Below are 19136 nucleotides of genomic sequence, written 5' to 3'. Positions count from 1 at the left end.
ACACATCTTAACCTTGTGGGAATAATAGTATACTTAGAAGCCAAGTCCTTGAGTTTGAGGCCTGGGTCTGCTGTTTAAGTAGTTGGATGATCTTGGATGTTGCATTAGAGAAATTCTAAGGTCTCTTCCATCTATACAATCCTTAGATCCCTATTTTGTTAATGTCTTTTTCCCATTTCTTTTTCATTTCATTTTACTTCCCTGATTTTTCATTCTTGTTCTCAGTACCCAAAGTCTATAACTCACTTCCTGAGTGAGTGAATCTCTTTCACCCCTCCAGAATCATCACTAGATTTGGAGAAAGGAAATTTGGGATGGCATCCTGGTTCTGTCATTTCTTAGCTGTGTGACCTGAACCAGTCTCAGTTCATCAGTAATTTGTTGCCTACACCATAGAGTTGCTATGAAGACCTAGTGAAATAGTGTATACAAAGCAATTTATCATTACAAATAAAGCACTATGCAAATGTAAACTATAATTTTGCTGCTTTTTCCTGTTCCCTGACTTCTCTTGTCTATAATGTGGGATGTAACTCTGATTTCCAGGGGCTATCACAAGGTGACTATAAGGATCAAATGAACCACTCCATGAACCAGTGCTTTGTAGCTGGTTGTTGTTGTTGCTGCTGCTGATGTTGATAATGATGACAGTGATGATGATGATGATGATGATGATGATGATGATGATGATAATGAAGACAAGTCACTTCAGTCATATCTGACTCTTCATGACTAATTTGGAGTTTTCTTGGCAGAGGTACAGGAATGGATTGCCATCTTCTCTTGATCATTTTATAAGGGAGGAGACTGAGACAAAGAGGATTAAATGACTTTTCTGACTTATCATGTGACCCTCATTTATTATAAAAATGTTAGTGAATGGTAAATGACAAACTCTCTGAGCCTCAATTTTTTGATCTGGGCTAAAAGTGAAAATTATCAAATTTATCTAAAACTATTTATTTACAAAGCACATTAAGACTTGAAAATTATTTTACAAATATGATCATATTTTATTCTCACAGCTACTCTGAGAGATAGGTGATTAGTATTATATATTGCATTTATGTTTATATTACATATAAATTAAATCTGGGATAATTAACTCTTTTGTCTTATGTAGTTTTTATTTATGATCTTTTGAAATATAGCTTTGAAAAACCAGACTTTGATAAAGTCCATTGTGATTCAAATAAAGCTTCTTTAACTATGTCTTTAAACACTGATCACTCTGATTTTCACTGGTTGACCAATAAGTCCCAGTCTAAGTCTCATTTGCTCTTTCTTTGGATTCTGATGGCCCAGTAGAAAGCAGAATTACTGAGGGTGGATCTTCCTTCAGGAAACAATCCTCTCTCATTTGTGGCTCTTATTGTACCCTCATGGCCCAAACAAAAGGCCACCTGTCAACATAAAAACAATATTGACCACAGGATTTTATAAGAAATGATATTTTATCTGGCAAAGGTGTCCTTTAACAAAATAGATTTAAGAAAATGTAAACACAAAGGGCAGCAGGGCAAGTATTACTGACCATTCCTCAACTGACTCCTTCATTAGAACACACACACACACACTCCTCCTAGCTTGTCCATTCCATGAGGGAACTGCAGATGAGGCAGGCACCAATTACTGTTTGAAGCCTCTAGCCATGTAATGATTATAGGTCTTAATTTTTATCTTTTTTCTTGTCAAGAGCTCCCAGAAACTTTTGCCATTCCAGTGCATGGGGTGGGGGAAATCTCAGTCTTTCAACAGTACTTAGAGTTGGAGGAAATGAGTAAAGAACAGAAAAAAAAAGGATCTGACCATAGAGAATTACTTTAGTCCCATGGAAGATCAAAATACATACTCAGATGATGACAAAATTGAAGCTTCCATATCCAAAACCTCCAAGAGAAATAGAAAATGGGCTCAGACTATGGATGAGCTCAAAAAAGATTTTGAAAAGCAATTAAGGGAGGTGGATGAAAAATTGGGAGGAGAAATAAGAGAAATGCAGAAAAATCATGAAAAAGAAATCAAAAGCTTGCTGAAAGATATATATAAAAATACTGAAGAAAATAATAATGTTAAAAACCAGTTTAGGTCTAATGGAAAAAGCAAAACAAAAAAGCAAATGAGGAAAAGAATGCCTTAAAAAACAGAACTGGCCAGCTGGAAAAGGAGATTAAAAAAACTCTCTGAAGAAAATAACTCCATCAAATGCAAAATGGAACTAAAGGAAGCTGATGACTTTGCAAGAAATCAGAAAGAAATAAAACTCTTCCAAAAAAAGCCAAAAATTAGAAGAAAATGTGAAATATCTCATTAGAACAACAACCAACCTTGAAAACAGATCCAGAAAAAATAATTTAAAAATTAATTTAATTAAAATTAAATATAATTATTATAGTTTATATAACATATTATATATTAAATACTATATATAATTATAACATATTGCATATTATATATAATTATAATATATATTTTATATATTACATGTTATATAATATATATAATTAAATTATTATATAATTAAATATAATATAATTAAAATTAATTTTAAAATAATTTAAAAACAACCAGGAGAAAAGCCTAGACTTCATTTTTCAAGAAATAATGCAGCAAAATTACCTTGAGATCCTAAAAGCAGAGGGTAAAATAGAAATTGAGAGAATTCACCAATCACCCCCTGAAAGGGATCCCAAAATAAAATTTTCCAGGAATATTTATAGCCAAATTCCAAAACTCCCAAATCAAAGAGAAAATTCTAAAAGCTGCCAGAAACAAGCATTTCAACTACCGAGGCTCCATAGTCAGGATTACACAGGATATGGCAGCATCTACATTAAGGGCTCATAGGGATTGGAATATGATATTCCAGAAGGCAAAAGATCTTGGTTTACAACCAAGAATCAACTACTCAGCAAAACTGAACATCCTCTTTCAGGGGAAAAGATGGACTTTCAATGAAACAGGGGACTTTCAGATTTTCCCACTGAGGTGACCAGAGCTGAACAAAAAGTTTGATCTCCAAGTACAGGACTCTGGTGAACTATAGAGAGAGTGGAAGAGAGGAACTAACTATGAGGAACTTGATGATGTTGAACTGTTTGTATTCCTACATGGGAAGAAGATATTGATAACTCATGAACTTTCTCATCTATAAGAGCTGTTAGAAGGAGCACATATAGGCAGGACATAGGAAGGAGCAGAATATAATGGTATGGTGTGGTAAAGGGATGGAGTCAATGGGCAATGGGATTAAAGTACTGGAAGGAAAAGGAGATGATGAAGAAGCTGAGAGATTTCACACAAAAGTCAAGAAAAAAAAACTTTTTCAATGGAGTGGTGAGGGGAGGCAAAGGGGAATGAATGAGCCTTCATTCTCATCAGAAATGACTCAGGGATGAAATGACACACACTTAATAGGGTGAGGGAATCTGTCTTGCCCTGGAGAAGGATGGGAGGAAAGGGGCGGGATGAAGGGGAGTGGGGGGAGGGAAGGAGGGAATAGGTGATGGAGGGAGAGGGTACTCAGATGTAGCACACTTTTGGACAGAGTCAGTATGAAAAGAGAGAGAGAGAATAGAATGAATGAGAGTGGGGAGAAATAGAGTGGAGGTACAGCTAGTAATAGCAACTGAGGAAAAATATTGAAGCAACTTCTCTGGTGAAATTATGATAAAGAAAGCAACTCACCCCAGAGACAGAGCCATTGGAATCTGAACACAGACAGAAGTACATTTTTTTTTCCTCTCTCACTATTCTTGAGGTTTCTCATCTTCTGGGGGAGGGGTTATGTTTACTCTTATAACATTCGATTTACATCAAGGTATGGCATGGAAACAATGTAGAGACTGTCAAGCAGCCTTCTGGGGGTGGGGAGGGAAGGGGGGGGAATTGTAGAATTCAGAGCCTTGCAAAAAATGATGGGTATATATTACTATTGTATATAATTGAAAAACAAATAAAATGTTAAAATGTTAAAAAAGAAAACAAAAAAAATTACCTAGAGTTGATCTTGTATTAGTTCTGTCTCTTCACCAACTAGGAAGAACTACAAATCAGATGGGGGTCAGAGGTAGGGGTTGTTGTGGACAACTAGTCCTTTGCCAGAGCTTGTTTTAGATAAAATGAGGAAGTTGTACCTTTGAAAGTAAATGATTTTTAAAGCTCCATATATATAGCCTTCAACTGATCACACCCTTTATCTTGGCTTCAATTTTCTAATCTATAAAGTAGTAGCATTAGATTAGGTGATTGGTTCATTTCTTGCTCCATCTCTTATACAGTGACCTAGAGATGAATTAAAAAATTACTGCAGTGTGCATGACCAGAACAGATTCTGACCTAGTTATGCTGATATAAGACAAATAATACCGGGTAAGTGGCTGGCACAGTAGATAGAACAATGACCCTGGAGTCAATAGGACCTGAGTTCAAACCCAACCTGAGACATTTACTAGTTTCTTGTTTCTTTGTTTTCTTTCCTTACTTTAGCTTTCTTTCTTACTTCTCTCCTTCCTTCCCTCTCTTCTTCCCTTCTTTCCTCCTTTCCTTCTTTTTTTCTTCCTTCCTTTCTCAATTTTCACCTTTCCTAGGAAAATTTTCTATTTTAAATTTTTCTCAGTTATATGTATGCAAAGGTAACTTTTTAACATTCATTCTATCTAACTAGATTATTAACTATCTAACTTATTATTGGTCAACCAGTGGAAATCAGAGTGATCTGGGTTAAAAGACATAGTTAAAGAAGCTTTATTTGAATCACAATGGACTTTATCAAAGCCTGGTTTTTCAAAGCTATATTTCAAAAGATCATGAATAAAAACTACATAAGACAAAAGACTTAATTGTCCCAGATTTAATTTATATGTAATATAAACATAAATGTAATATATAATAGGAATAAAATTAAAATTAAAATGGAATGTGTACAAAAGAATAGTAGATTGACTGTCTGAAAGGGGAGAATTACAGGTCATAAGTCCTTTCCAAGGGCAAGGTCCACAGTACACTAAATGGGGAAGGACTTGGATTGCTTACCTACCTCTGGGTTCATCTCCATCTGGAATTAATTAACTAATTAATTAATTAACTCAAGCTTTTGAGTTCCTTATTTTTGTGTGACCTTGTACAAGTCATATAACTCTGTTGGCTGAGAGAAAGACAGACTTGAGTTCAATGGACCAAGGGTTTAAATCCCCACTCTTCCACTTACTAACTGGGCAAATCATTTAAACTCTCTGAGCCTCAGTTTCCTCATCTATAAAATGGGTATTACTATAGTAGAACCACCTAAGATAACAGTACTATGTTTTGTAAAACTTAAAGAATTATTGAAAGGGATTTATGTTTCACTGAAATAAAGTCTACTACAATCAGCATGAGATAGTAGGAAAAAACAAAAAAAAACTTTGATTCAAGTGACCTGAGGTTCAAGTCTCAACTCTGTTAGTCACACACACACACACACACACACACACACACACAGACACACACACACACACACACACACACACACACACACACACACACATACATATGAGTAGGGTGTAACTAGAAGAGCTGAGACTTGAATATATATATATATATGTATATATATATACACACAGACACACACACACACACATATAAACTTGAGGAAGTTGCTTTTCTTTTTAAATTCTAGTGTCTTCATTTTTCAAATGGGTATAACAATATAAATAATATCTACCCCATAGGGTGGGGTCAGAAGGCATAATGCCTGTTAAAGTCCTTTGGAATTGTAAAATTCTCTACAGTCTGAAACTATTCTAATTACTTTAGCACAATTGTTAGATGAGTGCTGGACACCTGTGGCCATACCTGAATGTTTCCCTTTTGCATGATTTGCCCAGGTTCAGTTCAAGGACCCTGCTCTTTCAACAGGGGTTTTCTCACAGCTACTGAATCATGCTCCATGCCTTGCTACTTTAGAACAATTCTACTTTTAGATCTGATCTGAGAATTCTCCTAGCAATATCATTGAATGTATTAACGCAACACTATGAGATGATCACCTGTGATGGATACAGCTCCTCTCAGCAGTTCAGTGATCTAGAACAATCCTGAGACTTGTTATGGAAAATGCCATCCACATCCAGAGAAAAAATTATGGAGCTGACTTCAGAGGAAAGCATGCTATGTTCACTTTTTTATAGGTTTCTTTTTTGCAAGGCAGTGGGGTTAAGTGACTTGCCCAAGGCCACACAGCTAGGTAATTATTAAATGTCTGAGGCCGGATTTGAACTCAGGTACTCCTGACTCCAGGGCCCGTGCTTTATCCACTGCATCACCTAGTCGCCCCTATGCTCACTTTTAAAAATTTGTTTTATGCTTTTTCCTTCTTTCTCATGTTTTTCTCCTTAGTTTCAAATTCCTCTTCTACAATATGACTAATATGGAATATGTTACACATGATTTTATATATATATATATGTATATATATATATATACATATATATATATAACCTATATCAGAGGGTTCCCTCCCATGAGGAGGGGAGTAGGAAAGGCAAGGTGACAGAAAAATATGGAACTCAAAAGATCACAAAAGAATGAATATTAAAAATCACCTTTGCATATAACTGAGAAAAATTAAAAATAGAAAAATTTTCCTAGGAAAAGATGAAAATTGAGAAAGGAAGGAAAAAAGAAGGAAAGGAGGAAAGAAGGGGAGAGGGAAGGAAGGAGAGAAGCAAGAAAGCTAAAGGAAGGAAAGAATGAACAAAAAACAAAGACATTCAGACTATTAATATTAATCAAATATGTAATGAATAACCTTGTTCCCACATAGAAAAGAGAATGCTAAGCAGTAAAGTATTGTGGAATCATTAGAGCAGAATGACTCCCCATTACTAGTACAATTGAGAGGCTAATACTCAAGGCTCTTTGGGACATATGCAATTGTTTCTTTATGAAGCCTGTTGATTCACCATTATGCATCTTAGTACCACTGAACACAATTTCACCAGCACCAAATGACCTCTTTCCATTTTCTTCTCTCTGCTGGAAGCTCTTTCCATTTTGTTCTGTCTGCTTCTGTTACCATCACCATCACAACTTTTCTGGTGGCTGCTACCTGCCATTTAGATGCTCAGAAATAAGAAGACCCCAAAGGAAGAATGCCTTTAAAATTTTACAAGCCTTTACAAAATGAAAGAACATACAAAGAGGACAGTGAGTTCTATTACAGGCACAGGCTTTGTCACTGAAAAGTGGCCCAACTCTCCTGATAGCTCAGAAAATTGTCCTTACCCTTCAAATCTGATAAGAAAAAGGAGGCCTGAGGAATGGGAATTACTCCTGAAATATCTGGAGAGTTTAGCTTAACAATCAATTATAAGACTACATAGTACAAACCTCTGAGTCATAAGACCTACTGGAAGCAATCAGAGGATAACTAAGAATTCTCTAAGTTGGAGGCAATGGGTCCTTCCATTCATTCCTGGAAGTACCATTCTCCATGCTTCCATATGTTTCCCTCTAATGCTAGCTAGCTAAATATGTCCTAGGTGAAATGTGAGGAATATGTGGGTGTTTGGGTTCCACAAGAATGTGAAGGGGAGGATTGTTGGTTTACATTAAAAAGACAAGGGTCTGTCTATATTGTTGATGATGGGCAAGAAACTGAGTTAAACTCAAAAGACTTAAGCTTCCATCTGATCAAAAACTGCTGACATTGCCCCCACCTGTTTTTAGTTAACCTAGAGTCTTGACCTTTGCATGCTCAAGGAGATCTAGCTATTCTTGCTCATTAATATAATGAGCAGGGCCGGGGAAATTTATGGGGACCAATGTATCAGTTTAGATTGTGACCCCAGCCTATGATTGGCATGAGCAGCAGCAACAAGGCCTTTCCAAGTGCATAAAAGACTGCATTTTGGGATTTCCCCGCCCCTGTCTTCCATTTTGAGGGAGGTGTTTGTTAAGATATTTTAATAAAAATATTCACAAACCATTTATAACAAAAGGAATGGAAGTGGAGGAAGGGAGGACGGTATCATTTAAAAGGGTGCCACACTATGGTTATCATTAACTTTAAGCAATAAAGGATACTGGACTGCCATGGGGAAGTCTCTGAGAAGACTTGGAACCCTAGAATGTAGCTACCAACACCTTTTCTCAACTGAATTAAGTACAGAGCTCCTGCCCCTTTGCAGCAATGTCTCAGTGATGCATTCCAAAGCAGATCTCACTGGGAAGCCAGTTTTACAGGTCTACTTCTGGGACAAGGGCCAAGACTATCTTTAGAGCAGTCACAATAATACCAGGTTTGACTCCTAAATCATCTTCTCATTCTATTAATTATCCACAAAATAGGAAGGGGAAAGAGTTTATCCTGAATGCTTAAATCCAAGCATAGGATTCAGTCCCCACACAAGGTTACTTTAACAAGCAGGCATAGTGGGTGACCCTGAAGGATCCTCCAATCCCTCCTGCCCATCCCATGTATCTTCTAGCTACCCCCCTGATAACTGGCATTCCAACTCCTCCATGAAGCCAATCCCAATCCCTTCCATCTGGAAGCAGCCCCCCCAAGCTTATTGCATTTTATACTTTATTTGTACCCTTTTGAATGTGGGCATTCTGCTCTCTGAAAGGAGAAGAAAGAACATTCGAATGAGAGAAGAAGCAACACAACCACTTATATAAGAGGTTGAGGAAAGACAAAGGCTGATCTCATGAAAAAGCAATTGCTCCTCCAATAAATGTACCAATAGGACTGATTGAAAGGCAAGACAATGGCCCAGGAACTGTGGTCCATTGGTTCATTTGCATACGTCTTTTCAGTGTCCTGGACTCAACTCCAGATTATATTATTAAATTTTTAATCAGGAGAATTTAAACCCCAGGAATATGCAAATACTATTACTCACATTTTCATTTATTGTTAACTGTCTAGAGTAACTTAAGAAAGTGATGGAAAAATTAAGATCAAAATTAAGTGTGCTGGAGGTACAATTTTCCCCCAGAGGGCCAGTTGTGAAATATTTACCAATATTTTTCTGGTCATGACTCACAAAATTACAAATCAAATAACTGTTTAGGGACTATGAGAAGATGACACTATGGTTGCAGGGATCATACCTGACCAAAGTACAGAAATGTGAGCTAGTTATAGTAATAGTTTCCATTAATATAGTGATAACTATGTTGTTGGTATGCTAAATGCTTTAAATATTATCATATTTTAATCTTCCCAACAACCCTAGGAAGTGGATGCTATTATTACCATCATCTCCATTTCACATTTGAGGAAACAAGGACAGACAGACATTGAGTGACTTGCCCATGATCACACACTTAATAAATAAGAGCTTAGATTTGAACTCAGGTCTTTATGACTGAGGCATATCTCTCAATCCACTGCCCCATTTTACTGCTCTTTGCAAATCACAACTTAGAGATGGATTGGTGCTTGGTATTAAAGAAATCTCACCTGTGTTTTTCAGTAAAAACTAGCCTTAGATAAAGCATGAATTAGTGGCAGTTGGGTGGCACCTTCAGGCCAGGCCTGAAATCAGGAAGACCCATCTTCCCAAATCCAGCCTCAGACACTTACTAGCTGTGTGGGCCTGGACAAATCACTTAACCCTGTTTGCCTCAGTTTCCTCATGCATTAAATGAGCTGGGAAGGACATGGCAAACTACTCCAATATCTTTACCAAGAAAACCCCCAAATGAGATCATGAAAGGTTGGACATAAATGGACAACAGAAAGCAGAAATTAAGCCAGTCCATAGTCCATTCATCTTACTTAGAAACAAATTTTACCAGTAATTATTAAAAATCCTTAAATAGAATCCTTAAGTATCACACTAACTGAACTCCTGGCACTGATGTGAATTTTAATTCTGCTGCTCTGCTTCTTTTTCATTTGGTTCCACAATACCTGTCACCGCACCATGTAAATCTGATCACCTGTGGATCCTCTCTCCCTGAGGTTCTGAACTTCCCACCTGGTATGAGGAACACCAGTGAAATTGGTAATGAGGTAATCAAGTAAAAATGAAAAAATGAACAAATGAATGAAATATTATTATCATCCAAAAAGCATCTTGGCACCTGCCTAGAAGTTTTGCCATGTTATACAAGGCCCTTTTCTGCAAAAATCATATTCTAAAATATAATTATATCCTATAATAATAATTATATTCTATAAACCTAGGGACTTAAATTCATAATATTCCATCCCCATAGAAGTGTTCTCCAAATAAATGGTATAAATTAAGCAAGGAGTAAGCTCATTTTTAGGCATTGCAACAGTAAAGGAAAAAACAATTTTATCCAAAGCAGGATTCATTTTTCTTTGGAAAAATCTCTCCTTTCCCTGATGCAGATTAAAGTTCTTGGAACTGAATTTTAAATTAAAAAGTAAAACATTGCCACCTATAGGAGAAGAAAAAATCTTCAAGTTAAGTTTTCCAAAAATAACCCCACTCCAACTTCCTCTGCTGGCTCTCTTTCTAGTCTGACATTTAAAGTGCAGGTCGGGGTGGCTAGGTGGCATAGTGGGGGGTGGCTATGTGGTGTAGTGGATAAAATACCGGCCCTGGAGTCAGGAGTACCTGGGTTCAAATCCAGTCTCAGACACTTAATAATTATCTAGTTGTGTGGCCTTGGGCAAGCTACTTAACCCCCTTTGCCTTGCAAAAACCTAAAAATAAAAAAATAAAATAAAATAAAATAAATGCAGGTCAATCCCCATGAGGGTAAATAGTGGTGATTTGACCAAATCCCGAGTCCAATAAATCAAAAGAAGAAAACATGACTTACAAGACAATTGTTACCTTCCCTACCCCACTCCTTCCATCCCCAAAAGATGTGATGTTCAGAATGGAACACAATACTCCAGATGTGACCAGACCAGGCCACAGAAGAATCATCAGGTATAGCTGGGTGGCACAGTGGATAGAGCAACGGCCATGGAGTCAGAAGTACCTGAGTTCAAATCTGGCCTCAGACACTTAATAATTACCTAGCTGTGTGGCCTTGGGCAAGCCACTTAACCCCATTGCCTTGCAACACCCCCCCCCAAAAAAGAATCATCAGCTCTGTGTCTGAGTATACTACATCTACATGGTCTATTCTGGCCACATCTGGAGTATCATGTTCGGTTCTGGATGTTAGGCTTTAGGGAAGATGAGTAGGTCCAGAGGAAAGTGATCCAGACAGTAAGAGACTACAGGGCATAAGGGAGAAATGAAGACTTCAATTCTAAACTAGAACTTAAAATCCAATGACTAGGAAATGGAATAGATCGACTTTAATTCATACTAGGAAAATGACTGATCTATAGAACAATTTACTAAGTTTAAAACAAGGGAGGACTCAAGCATGATAAAGTTAATTTCCTAAAAGGAACTGGTAGGACAGTACTCTAACATGTAAAGTTAACTGTGCTGTCTAAAATATCCTTTGTGGGGGGCATAGCCAAGATGGCGACAAGAGCAGATCCTGTCTTAGGCGCTCTCTCATAAATCTTCGAAACTAAGGACTCTAAATTTTCGAGAGACAGAACCCACAGAAGGACCCAGTGAGGCACTGCTCAAGGTAACCTGGAAAAGAGCAGGAAGGCCCTGCTCCCCGGGGTTGAAGGAGCAGCCCTCCAGAGGGGTGGCCCACCAGAGTGAAAGAACTTCAGCCTCCCAGAGGCAACCCCAGGGTGCTGGGAGCCACGGCTCACAGCAGCAGGGAAGTTTCCTGACCTACACCCTAGGGAGCACCAGCCACAAATTGGGGAAACAGCAGGGACCTCTGCCAGAGCCCAGCCCTCAGGGCACACAGTCAGCAGCCTGGTCAAGACAGTCCAGATCCAGGAAACAAAAGCAGGCAGAGCAGGTAAGCAGGAGCCCCCAGGGCATGAGCCCATTGAGCTGAGGGAGAGGAGTGAAGAGAGACTGCAGAGCTCTGTCCTCTGCCCCTGGAACAGGACTCTGGGGCTCTGACCACATTCAGATCCTGATCTCAGTCTAGGCCCCCCCAATAGAACAGCAGTGCCCCCCCCACCTCAGCCCCATGGCAGAGGGGGGCACATATGGTCATTCACAGACCAGGAGAGAGGACAGAACCTCACACACTGAGATCCTTGTGGGAGTGTCCCAAAAGCTCAGGAAGCACCCCCAAAACAGGCTTAGGCTGGGAAAATGAGCAAGCAGAGAAAAAAGAGGAATACTATTGAGAAATATCTTGCATATGAGCCCAAGAAGGATCAAAACACTCAGTCTGAAGATGAGGAAGCACAAGCTCCTGCATCTAAAGACTTCAAGAAAAACAGAAATTGGGCTCAGGCTATGACAGAGATCAAAAAAGACTTTGAAAATCAAATGAGAGAATTAGAAGAAAAACTGGGAAAAGAAATGAGATGCAGGAAAAACATGAAAATGAAGTCAGCAGCTTAGTCAAGGAAATGCAAAAAAATGCTGAAGAAAATAGCATGCTAAAAACCAGCTTAGGTCAAATGGATAAAACAGTTCAAAAAGTTATTGAGGAAAAGAATGCTTTAAAAAGCAAAATTGGCCAGATGGAAAAAGAGATAAGAAAACTCTCTGAGGAAAACAAATCCTTCAGACAAAGAATAGAGCTCAGGGAGATTGATGAATTCACAAGAAATCAGGACTCAATACTTCAAAACCAAAAGGATGAAAAATTAGAAGATGTGAAACATCTCATTGAAAAAACAACTGATACAGAAAACAGATTTATAAAAGATAATTTAAAAATTATTGGAATACCTGAAAGTCATGATCAAGAAAAGAGCCTTGACATCATTTTCAAAGAATTACTACAGGAAAATTGCCCTGATATCCTAGAAGCAGAGGGCAAAATAGAAATGGAGAGAATCCACCGATCCCCCTGAGAAAGAGATCCCAAAAAACCAACCCCTAGGAATATTATAGCCAAGTTCCAGAACTCCCAAGTCAAAGAGAAAATATTACAAGCAGCCAGAAGGACACAGTTCAAGTATCATGGGGCTGCAGTCAGAATCACACAGGACTTAGCAACAACTACATTAAAAGCTCGTAGGGCTTGGAATATAATATACCAGAAGGCAAAAGAACTTGGAATGCAACTGAGAATGAACTACCCAGCAAAACTGAACATCCTCTTCCAGGGGAAAAAAGATGGACTTTCAATGAACCAGGGGAATTTCAAATGTTCCTGTTGGAATGGACAGAGCTGAACAGAAGGTCTGATCTTCAAATACAGGGCTCAGGTGAAGCATAGAAATTGGAGAAGGGGAAAATATGAGGGACTTAATGATGATGAACTGCATGTATTCCTGCACAGAAAAATGACACTGATAATACTCATATGAACCTTCTCAGTTAATAGATCAGGTAAGAAGGAGATTTTATAGTTGAAGCACAGGAGAAAGCTGAATTTGAAGATAAAATATGGTATAAAATGGAGTCAATAAAAAAAAAGGGAAATGTAATGGGACAAAGAAAAAGGAGAGGGGGAATAGGCCAAAATATTTCATATAATATTTTTCTTCATTACAATGAGCTTTTGCAATAATATGGAAGGGGGCAAGGCAAGGGGGAATGAGGGAATCTTTGCTCTCATCAGAGGTGGCTAGGAAAGGAAACAGCATATATACTCAATGGGGTATAGGCTTCTGGAGTAAGAAGGAGAGGCGGGGGGACAGGGGGAAGGGGGTGTGTGAGTGATGGAGAGGAGAGGATGGACCATGGGGGGAGAGTGGTCAAATAGAACACATTTTCTTTTTTACTTCTTACAAGAGGCTGGGATTAGATGGTTTGTCTGGGACCATAGGGCCAGGTGGATTCTGGGCCTAAGGGGTGGTAGGGGGGCTCAGGGCCTCTTGGCCGTAGGGCCAGAGATCTGTCTGCTGTGCCACTCAGCTACCCTACAGCAGAGTCAGTGAAAGGAGAGAGAAAATATAGTACATGGTAGTGGAGAAATATGAAAGGAGGGAGTTGAAATCAGTAATGGCAACAGTGGAAAAATATGGAAGTAACTTTTGCAATGGACTTATCATAAAGAATGTGATCCACCCACGACAGAGTTGGTGTTGGAACAAAGACTGAAGCACATTTATTATTATTATTATTATTTTGGGGGGGGGTGTAGGGCAAATGGGGCTGGGTGGCTTGCCAGGGGCCACATAGCAGGGTGATCATTGGGTGTCTGAGGCCAGATTTGGACCCCGTGCTCCTGGCTCAAGGGTCATTGCTCTGTCTGCCACCCAGCCACCCTTACTATTATCACTATTTTATTTTGGGTCTTTTTTTTTTGGTTTTTGCTGGGTAGTGGGGTTGGGGTGGCTTGCATGTCACACAGCTGGGTGATTGTTGGGTGTACAGGGCCGGATATGGGCTTGGGTGCTCCTGGCTCCAGGGCTGAGGCTCTGTCCACTGAGCCACCTGGCCATACCTACAATTATTACTATTATTTTTTTTATTTTAATTTTTTCTCTCCCCTTTATCACTCAAGCGAATCTATATTTTTTTGGGGGGAGAGGGTATTTTGTTTACTCTTAAATAAGAATATTTTATTAATGTATAAAAGAAATATACTTTTCTTCCCCCCAAAATAAAATAAAATAATAAATAACCTTTGTTTGGATTTTTTAAACATCTCATATAAAAATTTGGGCTCTAAAACTTATTTTTTATTTATGTATTAGACAGGTGAAAGACAAAGACAGAAGGGGGGATGGGGGGAGGAAGACTTAGTTTCTGGCTACCCAGTAATCAATAAATTGATGGTCAGTGGGTATCTCTTGGCAACCAAAGGCAAAAGACAATGAAAGCCTTAAAGACTTAACAATCCTTGAAAGGTAATTCCCTTAATAACTGAAAATCAACCCTTATTGGTAGTTATTTAAGGAAGAGGTAGGCTAAAAGTCTTTAGCTCCTGCTTTAAATGACAGTCACTTCTAGCAATCAGGACAAGGGAATCTATCTCCATCCAGATCATTCTGGCTGGTTTTCTCCCTCATGAGTTGGATCACTTTTTTTTTTGGTTTATTTTTTATTATTACAATAATCTTTGTTGTGAGAATGAACATAAACCCCCCTTCCCCAAAAAGATGAGAAACCTGAAGAATAGTAAAGAAAAGTGCACTTCAGTCTCAGTTTGGATTCCACCAGCTCTGTCTCTGGGATGAGTTGCTTTATCATAAGTCCACCAGAGAAGTTGTTTCAATATTTTTCCCAGTTGCTACTACTAGCTGTATTTTCTTCCACTCTATTCCTCCCCACTCTCCTTTATTCTGTTTTCTCTCTCTCCTTTCACCCTGTCCCTGCTCAAAAGTGTGCTATATCCGAGTACCCTCTCCCATAACCTTCCCTCTCTTCTATCACCCACTCCCCCTTCCCTCCCTCTGTTCCCCCTTATCCCATCCCTTTCCTCTCATTTTTCTCTAGGTAAGATAGATTTGTATACCCTATTAAGTGGTTATGTTATTTCCTGAGTCATTTCCAATGAGAATGAAGGTTCACTCATTCCCTCTTGCCTTCCCCGGTTCCACTCCATTACAAAAGTTTTACCTTGACTCTTATGTGAAACATCTTGGCCCTTTCTTCCTCTCCTTTCTCTTCCTTCCAGTACTTTCCTTTAATTACCCATTGACTCCATCTTATCATATTATACAATTATATTCAGCTCCTTCCTGTGCCTTGTCTATATATGCTCCTTCAAACTGCTCTTATAAATGAGAAAGTTCATGTGTTACCAGTATCTTCTTCCTATGCAGGAATGCAAACAGTTCAGCATCATTAAGTTCCTCATAGTTCCTTCTCATCTAACCCCATTATGGTTCACCTGAGTCTTGTACTTGGAGATAAAACTTTCTGTCCAGCTCTGGTTGTTTCAATAGGAAAGTTTGAAAGTCCCATCTTTTCCCCTGAAAAAGGATATTCAGTTTTTCTGGCTAGTTGATTCTCAGTTGTAAACCAAGATCTCTTGCCTTCTGGAATATCATATTCCAAGACCTCCAAGGCCTTAATGTAGATGCTGCCAGTTCCAGTGTAATCCTGACTATGATAGTTGAATTGCTTGTTTCTGGCAGCTTTTAATATTTTCTCTTTAGGGGTGGCTAGGTGGCATAGTGGATAAAGCACCAGCCCTGGAGTCAGGAGTACCTGGGTTCAAATCCGGTCTCAGACACTTAATAATTACCTAGCTGTGTGGCCTTGGGAAAGCCACTTAACCCCATTTGCCTTGCAAAAACCTAAAAAAAAATTTAAAAAAAATATTTTCTCTTTGACTTGGGAGTTTTCGAATTTGGCTATATTTCTGGAAGTTTTTCTTTTGGGATCTCTTTCAGGAAGTGACCTGTGAATTCTCTCAGTTTCTATTTTGCCCTCTGCTTCTAGGACCTCAAGGCAATGTTTTATTTCTTGAAAAATGAAGTCTAAGCTTTTTTCCTGGTCGTGACTTTCAGGTAGCCCAATAATTTTTAAATTATTTTCAAGGTTGTTTTTCCAATGAGATATTTCATATTTTCTTCTAATTTTTGATTCTTTTGTTAGTTTTATTTCTTTCTGATTTCTTGCAAAGTCATCAGCTTCCTTTAGTTCCATTCTACATTTGAAAGTTATTTTCTTACTTTTTTTTATTCATCATTAATAGAAGACTCATTAGGTCTTCCCTAAATCTCTTCCTCATTCAAACCATTCCCTAGTCATTCTATCTTCAATAACCCTAAAATAACATAAGTTTAGAGTCCCCTTACCTGATCACTCTCCTCCATATTCCTTTTAAAAATGTGATGTCCACAACTAAACATAATACTTCTAATGTTCTGACCAAAACCAAAACATATTTTAGTTCTATATATACTCTCTTAAGACAACCTGAGATTGCATTTTTGGCAATCATTTTATATATTTAATATAAATTTGCATATTTAATAGTAATTCACACAATTCACCAAAAAAAAAAGCAAACAAAAATAAAAAACCTAAGACTTTCCTGTGGCCTTCACATCTTCCCACATCCTGTTTTTATACAATTGATTTTTTTGAAGTTTTGTTTATCCCTATTAAACTTCATTTCATTAGAGTTGTTCCAACATTTATATCTGTTGAAATCCTTTTGAATCTAGATTCTGTTATCTAATACAAACAGCTCTTCCTCCCACCTCAGTGTCTTTTGAAAATAGATGAGAATGTATATTGATGTCAACAAAATTATGCAAAGTATTTCATACCATCTGGGTTGTCACTACAATTCTTTTTACAATGTATATAACAATATGTTTGCCACTTGGGATTTATGTAACTACAAATGTCATCCTTTCTCTGTGAATGTAAATGAATTAGTATTGCTTGGTATACATGACTACAGATTTTTATGATGCTTTACTGGTAAGTTAGGATTTTTCTCCCTTTACATTAAAGTTCAGAGGTTCCTTGTGCCCTTTCCCCTCCCTCTGGGTTAGAAGCTCAAGGGAAAGCTGAGAAAAAGCTCTATTTTCCTCTACCTCAGTGTAGGTCTCAAAGGCCATCTTGCTTGGCAATGTATTAAGTTATTTAAGTAATAAAAAAATCTTACATTAAGATACTTAATTTTCCTTCTCTTTATCAATGAAATTCAGTTTTGTTATTTTGCTTTATACTCATATTAACAATATTATATTGTTTCCAAAACTATTTTAAATTCTTATCTCATGTCAAGCAATATATACATACATGTATATATATATATGTATACATGTGTATACACACACATATATATGTATAGCATTACAGTTGCTAAATAGCAGACATATTCTCTAAAGAGGAGACTTTCAGGTCTATTACTTCTCATTCCATTGAACCAATTACTAGCCCTAGAATCCCTGGAAAAGAGAAAATCGACATATTACTGTCATGTAGTAGGCATAGGAACATGTGTATGTGTAATTTATGCACATACACATATATATATACATTATAAATATATAGGAGACAGGTATGTGCATGTATCATTAAACTGAAGATTAATTTCAATGTTTCTGGTTCAATATATGGAAACTTGGTGACAACCATCTGGTGTTGAAATCTCCATAAACTATCTAGAAGTTACAATCCCCCCTCCCCACCTTAACTGATTGATAATAGACTATAAGCCTCTGTGCTGCCCAGATGCTAATGGCATACATTCTTTTACCAATCACTGTGCTGTCATCTTGCTTCATCCACACCCTAAGTTTGTCTCAGATTGCAAGCTTCTGCAATGTCCAAATAACTGGCAGAAATTTAGTTGAATCTCAACATTAGTTTTCCATTTTACAATCCTCTTGAGACCTCTTCTGGCTTCAAAGAATATTGTTCAATAAATCTTACTGGGACTTGTAAATTTTATACCAATAATCTACATGCTCCCTCCTTTCCTTCCTGGGAGTGGTGGTAATCACAAATTACTTAAAAAGCAAATCACTAAATATAGGAGGGATCATGAACAGGATTATCTGATGAATCCCACTATTAAATTTCTACCAAAAAACTCAAGATACTCATTGAATTTCTTCAAGACTAAAATCCCATCTTCTACAAAAAGTCTATATTCTTACCCTCTCTTAATTTAAGTGACTTCCCTGTTGTATTCCCTTTTAATCCTACCAGGGCAGCTAGAGCCCCAGTCCTAGAGTCAGGAATACCCGAGTTCAGACACTTGACACTTATCCCTGACTGCCTTGAATCCAGGGCCATGTCCTGATTCACATCTGACCATTGGACCCAGATGACTTCAAATGAGAAAAATGAGTCTGGTGACCTAGCACAGTACCTCCACATTCAAATCCAATTCGTGAGTCATGGCATCACTTTCCTGATGTCATGCTCTTCAAGAACAAAGAACAAAAAATCATCATTTATCCTGCATATAGCTTGTGTGTGTATGTCAGACACACACACACACACACACACACACACACACACACACACACACACACACACACACATCTCCTTCAGTAGACCGTAAGCTCCTTGGGGATTAGCACTGTCTTTTGCTTCTTTTTGTAGCCCCTAGCACAATGACTAACATGTTTATTTTAACATCAAATCATTTGGCAAAAGGAATAGGACAGTGAATCAAGTCACTGATAAAAATGTGGAATAGAAATGGGCTGATAAGAGTGCAAGGCAGCATTTTGCCTAGAAGGTACCTAA

The sequence above is a fragment of the Macrotis lagotis genome, chromosome X (assembly GCF_037893015.1).
Source record: "Macrotis lagotis isolate mMagLag1 chromosome X, bilby.v1.9.chrom.fasta, whole genome shotgun sequence".
NCBI classification, from domain to species: domain Eukaryota; kingdom Metazoa; phylum Chordata; class Mammalia; order Peramelemorphia; family Peramelidae; genus Macrotis; species Macrotis lagotis.
Note: the sequence above shows the minus strand (reverse complement) of the source record.